Source organism: Mirounga angustirostris, unplaced genomic scaffold (assembly GCF_029215605.1).
Source record: "Mirounga angustirostris isolate CCGP_5_RB_7025 unplaced genomic scaffold, mMirAng1.0.hap1 SCAF_1, whole genome shotgun sequence".
In the NCBI taxonomy this organism is placed as follows: Eukaryota; Metazoa; Chordata; class Mammalia; order Carnivora; family Phocidae; genus Mirounga; species Mirounga angustirostris.
In genome coordinates this window covers 108364698-108373503 of record NW_026991709.1, presented here as the reverse complement: position 1 = coordinate 108373503, position 8806 = coordinate 108364698, and the positions used below count along the sequence as shown (strand labels likewise).

The following is an 8806-nucleotide window of genomic DNA, read 5'->3' as shown; positions in this document are numbered from 1 at the left end:
GACGTGTTATTAAAATGGGCTGCATAATAAACCGTACATAAGGGACTTTTACCATAATTGTATATAAAATAGTCTGCATGACTAATATGCAATTTTTTCTCAATCTCCTTAATAATTTGGGGGACTTACAATACTGTTAATGTCAAGTGATTGTAATTATATGGGCTCCTGTGGCCTGAGAATTCACAACAAAGTGTGAATGGTGATGTTCATTAAATTACCAGCAAGTCGTTTCAAGTGATGGGGGGTTTGCAAAGTTAGGAAATTGTAAAGTACTACTGCACTCATGAATATAATTTTACCCTTGCAAATGATGGCATGTCTGTTTATAGTACTGACGTACTGAAGAGAACACTGAGTCATAGGTAGCTCTCCTGGGAAGATGCTAGTTTTCTAACTTCTCCTCAGTTGCTGTTACCATTGGGAATAAGAGCCATAATTATCAGTGACAACACAGGGCCAGACACTTCCTTCCCCCCTGCCCCCCCATTAACCCTAAATCCATGTAACTGAGTCCAGTTGCCAGATATGTAGTTCTCACTTGGAATGAGTGCCCCATAGTTTTAGACCTCAAGCGGTATTTCTTTGGTTATACAATACCTCCTTAAGCCAACCTGCTTTCCTTTGAGTAAGGCACTGGTTTTGATTGTACTTGAGCTTTTCAGGCTTCATTTTCCCTATGGGATAAGTGTGTAACTCTAGATGGCAGATCATAGGGTGGAGAGGAAGGAGTGGAAGGCTGCAGCGATGACACACGGTTTTTACTCATGCCAGGTAAACTCTTCAAGTCAAAGCTCGTGAAAGACTTAGGTTTATTGACAAGTCAGGTCTGTGTGAATCTTTCTGTAACTGCAATGTTCCCAAGTTTCACTTGGGAACATGTACCAATGTATATGTACAAATAAGGCCAGATTTTTAATAACATTCTAATCCTGATGGCTCCCTGCCCCAAAACACAACACAGAGTCTCAGACCTCCTCAAAGTCTTTGGGGTGGCCCCAGGGTATGTCTCCCATGTGCTCTCCTCTAGGGTACTACTGCTCTCCCACCAAGGCTCCAGTGGGTATTTCCGAGTCTACTGACCACTACCCATAGGTCTGTCATTACAAGCTGTAATGTTTTAGTTTCCTTTTGCTGCCCTTTACAAATTATCATCAACTTGGTGGTTTAAAACAATGCAAAATTGTAATTATGGAGGTCAGAAATACCAAATGGGCTGTATGAAATTAAAATCAAGATGTTAGCAGAGCTGTGTTCCTTCTGGGGGCTTGAGGAAGAATATTTCCTCAATGTTTCCAGTTTTTAGGAGCTGCCTGCATTCTTTCCTCATGGCCCCTTCTTCTATCTTCATACTGCATCACTGCAATCTCTACTTCGTCACATTGGTCTTTTCCTGGGCTAGTGATATGCTGTAGGACACTCTCTTGTGATGCTGGACAGTGAGCCTTAGCTCCCAGTCAGCCAGAAGATCATGAGGGTAAACAACCAAAACACTTAACCATTCTGTACCCATATACAACCCATTCTGTTTTTCACGTTCAGTATTCAATAAAGTACATGAGATATCCTATACTTCATTATAAAACAGACTTTGTGTTAGATGATTTTACCCAACTGCAGGCTAATGTAAGTGTTCAGAGCATGTTTAAGGCAGGCTAGGCTAAGCTATAATGTTTAGTAGGTTTATTAAATGCATTTTTAACTTAATATTTACCTTCCTTTTTTTATTATTTTTTAATCAAAAAAAAATAATTCTAAGATTCGTCAGAGAGAGAGCACAAGCAGGGGGAGTGGCAAGCAGAGGTAGAAGCAGGCTCCCCGCTAGCAAAGAGCCCGAGGTGGGACTCAGTTCCAAGACCCTGGGATCGTGACCTGAGCCGAAGGCAGACACTTAACCGACTAGAGCCACCCAGGCATCCCTTGACTTAATGTTTTCAACTTACAGTGGGTTTATTGGGACATAACCCCATCGTAAGTCTAGGAAGATCAGATTGGGTAGCTTAAACAGCAAACACTTATTTCTCACAGTTCTGGATGCTGGGAAGTCCCCAATCAAGGTGCCAGCAGATTTAGTTCTTGGTGAGGGTCCTCTTCCTGACATAGATGGCTGCTTTTTCACTGGATCCTCACATGGCAGAGAGAGCGAGAGACAGAGAGAGAGAGAGCTCTCCTTTCTCTTTTTGTAATGCATTAATTACAACAAGCAGGCTCTGCCCTCATGACCTAATCTAACTCCCCAAAGGCCCCACCTCAAAATATCACACTGGGAATTAGAGCTTCAACATATAAATTTTGGGAGGACACAAACATTCAGTCCATAGCAGTCAAGTATGCATGCTGTGGGAATTAAGCTGTTGACATCTTTGGGGACCATGATTCAGCCTACTACACAAGCTATCTGCCCAGACACTGATGCTGCCCTTTCACAAACCACCATCAATGCCCTAAAACTGTCACAGTGCAGGAATGGTGCTGGGTACCAAACAAAAGGAACAGGGGCAGGGGGAGCAGGCATCAGCCCACTCTGTGTCACAAAGTCCTTCAGCTTCTTCTTTTCCTCCCCTCAGCCAAGAGCTCTAACGTATCCTAGAGGCCTGGGCTGGGGTCATTCATCATATTCTCTTTCCATTCACTATATTCCAACTCTACAAGTGGATAATCCCACATAAAATTTCTACTTGGAACGCTCTCTTTCTGCTATGAAAATCAACTCATGCACACAGGTGCTGGAATGCAGTCAACCCTTCAGTACCAACATGTCTAACTCTTAGCTTAGGCCAGGGTCATCCTGATACAATTAACTAAAAAATTCAGCAATTCACTTTAATTCATTCCTAAAAAATCTGCCCCTCCATTAAAAGCCATTGCATTACAAAATATTTTTAATCAATTTAATGGAAAAAATTATGATGCATTCCATTCCAACTAGCCAATTCTAAGACATTAAGAGCACATGATACTTGTGTCCCTTTTTATGGCATTCATACTGATGAATTCAGATTCTACTCACTCACAATATGTAATGACATGGACCTGTAATGGAACTAGAATTTGAATATATAAAGGAATTCACTGTAAAGAGTGGATAATATTATAATGTTTAACCCCCCCCCCAAAAAAGAGCACACTTGACTCCAGTTTAGAAGCATCTTTTGCATATAATTTGTGGTATAATAATTATGCATATCAATACTATGATCATTTTGATAGGTTCCCTGCCACATCTGATAGGAGCATGTAATCAACATGATTACATGCTAAACCCTAAAATACAATATGCAATCAAATCTGAACTTTCTCTGTACAGATGAAGTCAAATATCAGTTATATTTTACTTAGTGTGATTTTAGGTAAAAATAGCTATATCAAGATAAAAAGAAGTTGTTGTTGGAAAACTGGAGGACTTTTCAAAAACCAATATTTACTGTTGCTACAGGAGAAAAATCTGTATTTTTAAAACACTTATGCCAACCTCAGGAATATCAAGATTAAAGAAACAAAATTCCAGTAACGAGGAAGTTTATTGTTTACTCTTAGAGATCAGGAAGTATCAAAACTGTACGGAAACAAATCAAAACATTAATACAGTTGTTAGAGGATACTGCTGAGCAATTTATATTTTTCATTCATATATTAATGTTTAATTATCATACAGTGAACCTGTTAAGTCTTATTAATGTTTGTAATTTATCCTTATGCTACCTAATTAGTGCAAATTAACAAGCTAGTTAAGCCACTAAGCACATCCAATACTCATCTCTTGAACTGAAAGCTTGTCTCTTAATCCTTAGAATCAGTAGTGCGTAAGTCACCTAACTTAAAGCTGTTATATCTTCTCCAGTCTAGGCCTAACTTCAAATCTTTAGGCTCTCATCAAGGGGAGACTGTTCCAGTCTGCCTGTGGATTCTGATAAATTCTTTACTAGTCCTAAGGGAATCACAGAAATTTTGACTAGAAAGAACTTAAAATCGCTTACTTATAATACAACCTACATCAATGGCATGAGCCAAGCAGTAATGTGAATTACTGGCACTGGAACTCCGCGCAGAAAATATTCATGTGTTTTTCTTAAATAAGGACCCAATTCAGGCCTCGTAGGACCCACTGCAAGAGATTCTGAGGCTCCTTGAGCCCCCTAACTTGGACTCGGAATTAATGTAACTAAAGTCTAATGACTTCTTTAGGTACTTTCCACATCTGTTGCAAACTGCCTCAAAGGCCAGCTGGTTCCATCGGGTTAGGGCATACAACCTAGCCTGCAGGTATCCTTCAGATTTGACCCTTCTGTGTTTTTCTGGGCAGGCCAGCTATCTTTGGGAGTGACCACATACTTTTGATGTCTCTTTGATCAGCAGTCTTATACCTGGTTGCTCCATTTATATTTTCTCTGCACAGATCATGTTGGTCTATGGCTTAAAATGTGGGTCCTGATCTATGATTCTGCATCTCTCTCCAGCCCAGACTTGTTTCTAGGCCTGGAGTCCCCAAGTTAGATAATAATCCTAATGAACAAAAACAGCTCTCACACTGCCTTTTTCTTCTCTGCCTTGCTTCTACACTTGCCCAAACTGTTCTATCCCTCTCTGCCCCATACCCTTTGCTTCTGGGGCACTCTTTCTTCCATAGTATACCACACTTACAACTCTTCTCCTGCCAAGTTCAGGGTTATAAGCAGGGCACTCAAGAACTTCCTCCTTGAAAGACTGCATTGCTTAGTCACTCAGGAGAAGTTTTGAAGTCAAAGAAACCTGCATTAAAATCCCAGATCACCCTCCGAAGGGGCACATGCACCCCAATGTTTATAGCAGCAATGTCCACAATAGCCAAACTATGGAAAGAGCCTAGATGCCCATCAACAGATGAATAAGATGTGGTGTGTGTGTGTGTGTGTGTGTGTGTGTATATATATATATATATACATGTATATATATACACACACACACACACACACACACATACATACACACACACAGGAATACTATGCAGCCATCAAAAAATGAAATCTTGGGGCGCCTGGGTGGCTCAGTTGGTTGAGCGACTGCCTTCGGCTCAGGTCATGATCCCAGGGTCCTGGGATCAAGTCCCACATCGGGCTCCCTGCTCTGCGGGGAGCCTGCTTCTCCCTCTCCCACTCCCCCTGCTTGTGTTCCCTCTCTCGCTGTGTCTCTCTCTGTCAAATAAATAATAAAATAAAATCTTTAAAAAAAAAAAAAGTGAAATCTTGCCATTTGCAATGACATGGATGAAACTACAGAGTATTATGCTAAGCGAAATAAGTCAATCAGAGAAAGACAAGTATCATATGATCTCACTGATATGTGGAATTTGAGAAGCAAGGCAGAGGATCATAGGGGAAGGGAGGGAAAATGAAACAAGATGAAACCAGAGAGGTTTAAGAGACTTAGACATCAGGACTTAGAGACTCTTAATTTCAGGAAACAAACTGAGGGTTGCAGGAGTGGAGGGGTTGGGAAGGATGGGGTGGCTGGGTAGACATTGGGGAGGGTATGTGCTATGGTGGGCGTTGTGAATTGTGTAAGACTGATGAATCACGGACCTGTGCCCCTGAAACAAATAATACATTATATGCTAATAAAAAAAAAAGGAAAAAAGAAATTAAGGGGAAAAAAAATCCCAGATCACCCAAATAGTAGCAACATAGCTATGTGACCACGGGCAAAAACCCGAGTTTTACCATCTAAAAAATGAAGATAATAGCACCAACTTATTGAGAGGAGTCATTGAAATGGTGCAGGTAAAGTCCTTAGCCCTGTGCCTGGTATGTGCTCGAGAACTGGGAACCCTGAGCCTTGCTTTCCCCTACTAACTCCCCAAACACCAACTGGATTTTCATGTATGGACCCTGTGTGCTGACACGCAACATGCTCACTCAATTTGCTCCAAATATTTTGTAACTGTCATTTTGATTTTGACATATATGGTCCAGCATTGGTATCACTCTTCAGTTTTTTTTTTTTTTTGACACTCAAGAATTTTATTGAATTCAAAATGTGCAAAAGACAAGTTTATGAGGTTATAGGTTGGCTTAGAGAATTATATCTGAAATTTTCATTTTCATTGTAAGTAATCTTATTTTTCCCCACTAAATTTCAGCCAAATTTTTTTTTACATTTTTTAAATTTTATTATGTTATGTTAATCACCACACATTACATCATTAGTTTTTGATGTAGCATTCCATGATTCATTGTTTGCATATAACACCCAGTGCTCCATGCAGAACGTGCCCTCTTTAATACCCATCACTAGGCTAACCCATCCCCCCCACCCCCCTCCCCTCTAGAACCCTCAGTTTGTTTCTCAGAGTCCAGAGTCTCTCATGGTTCGTCTCCCCCTCTGATTTCCCCCACTTCAAGACTATACTTTCAGGGATCATTTCTATAGTTTGTCACTATCTAGTTTTGATATTAATGGAATTCTTTTTGCTATTTTCAGTTATTTTTCTTCATTGTGCTGGGCTTCAAAGAGGGCAATTACTTAAATAGGCACTCTCCCATCATCTTTCCTAAATTCCTCCCAAATTAGTTTTCTATTTTTAAAACATTATTTTCAACCTTTTCCCTGAATGTAAGTGCCAAGTTTGCTTTATAATAAAGCATGATACTAAAAACTATCTGGATGCAAGAACAAAAAGTATTTGTCACCTTATTTAAGATTGATGGCCAAAATGATTTTTTTTTTAATTTTTAAAATCCCATACCTGTCAAATCCCATAAATCAAGTGTTTTTTTTCTTGGCTTCCTGGCTGCAAGGCAACCATTTGACTTCTATTTAGCTAGTACTTATTTCTTTTATTAATTCTTGCATTGCTTCACAAGTGACAAAATAAAACTCTGATGTGATTTTTCTTCCTCCCTTTGCCCTGAACAGGGAACAGTCAATTGCCCAATTTTGGTACTTTTGCCTCTACCAGCATGTCCTAGTGAAAGACATCCCATTACAAACCTCAGGATGTCAGAGGAAGATGAATCGTTTTGAGTATTTTGAACAATGTAAATTGAACAGAATATAGAACATCTGACATTTTAAACCAAATTCTCTTTTCTGGGAAAGAAGTGATCGTTAAAATGTTTCACACAGAAAATCAGCCTTGATTCTCTCAAATAACTAAAAGACTTATTCGTGCTGACGACAACAAATTATTTGCTTTTAAAGGACACCGAATAAGAGTAACTCGGAGCCTTATTTCAAGATTACTGGTCAATCTATGTCTTTTACTGACATTAACCTTACTGTAAAATGAGATCATTTAAATTGGTCTTTTAGTTGACTGTCTGACATTAAAAGTCACTCATTCTGAGATTTAATCAAGTATAAACTAAAAGTCTTCTCTCTGGGTCAAGTTACCTACTCTAGTAAACTGTTCGGAAAAGGGCCCTTAACGCTGATCATTGAGCTCACACTGCCCCGGGTTCACAGTTTCCTTAACTCCTTGTTTCCTGAAATCTGTGTTTGCTTCAGTTTTCTTTGTTACTGTTATTCCCGATCACCCTGTGCAAGGAAGGTAAGAGCTAACTCTATTGTGTGATTTTGTTGCCATGGTGAAGAAAATAGTACAATTCCACAGTTAATAAAGAGTCTCAGGGTGAGGAAGATATTTCTTCCAAGCTCACATGATCTTCATTTCATCATAGTGGAACTAAGGAGCATTGACAGGCCTGTTGAAGCAAAATCTTATGTTAGATGTAGTTCATAATGTCATGCTATTCACTCAGAATATAGTACTTCCCTTTGAGAAATTATTTAAAATCCTTGCACTAGAGGAATGTTTTAAAAGGAGCTTCATGTGGTCATATTTTTTTTTCCGACTAAAAAGGAACTGACATTCTACAGATTTCCATTTTGAAAACTGAACAGTCATAGAGAAACACTGTTGCAAAGGGCCTCATTAATGCAAGTTTTGAAAAAGTGATTTGTGGCTTTTCTAAAGGGAAATGTCTTCATTTAGCAATCCTGTCCAAAACCTGGGTGTAGAAAGCATAAAGGATCCTTCATTTCACTACAAGTACAAAGGGTAAAACGTTTTTAGTAATTTATTCGGTTCATCAGGAAATCTCTCCTCCCATCCCTTCTGTCCTACCTCTTCACTTACTCAACCTGCTTCTCCTGCTCCCCTAACCCTCCTTCGCATGCACACATTGATTCAGAAGAGCCAAATGCACCAGGAATTTGTGCTAGACGAGAGAGAGGAGGCCAGCTAAAGTCCAAGAGTGGAGTTGAAAGCCTCTGGCCCATGAATTTCTCAGTTGTTAGGAGGCAGCGAGCTGAAATTGGGCAATGTCCTTCAAATTACCATAGCTGAACATTCTCTAAGAGCTCCTGTCAATTTCACAATCTTTCATAAAAATGGAAGAAAATGGAGAGATTTCTTAATTGCGATTTTTTCCTATTAGATATATCCAGGTCTAATTCGCTATGACAAAATGCACTTTGGTGAACATTCAGTTCTTTCAACCAAGAAAGGCTAGAAAAATAATTAAAAAAAAAAACTAGATTGAAGGCAAGTGAGAGAGTATTTGAAAATAGCAAATTTCTAACTTTTAACCCATTGTTAGAATGCTAAATCCTCTGAAATTGTTAAATCTGCAAATAAAGTAGAATAAAAGGGGATGCCTGGGTGGCTCAGTCAGTTAAGCATCTGCCTTTGGCTCAGGTCATGACCCCGGGGTCCTGGGATGGAGCCCCGCATCAGGCTCCCTGCTCAGCAGGGAGCCTGCTTCTCCCTCTCCCACTCCCCCTGCTTGTGTTCCCTCTCTCGGGGTCAAATAAATAAAATCTTTAAAAA

General features: G+C 39.7%; 1 pseudogene; it reads left to right on the top strand.

Moving 5' to 3' along the window:
• The first annotated feature begins 6374 nt into the window (after positions 1-6374).
• LOC123834908 (small nucleolar RNA U3) lies at positions 6375-6447 on the top strand (annotated as a pseudogene).
• Positions 6448-8806: the final 2359 nt, after the last annotated feature.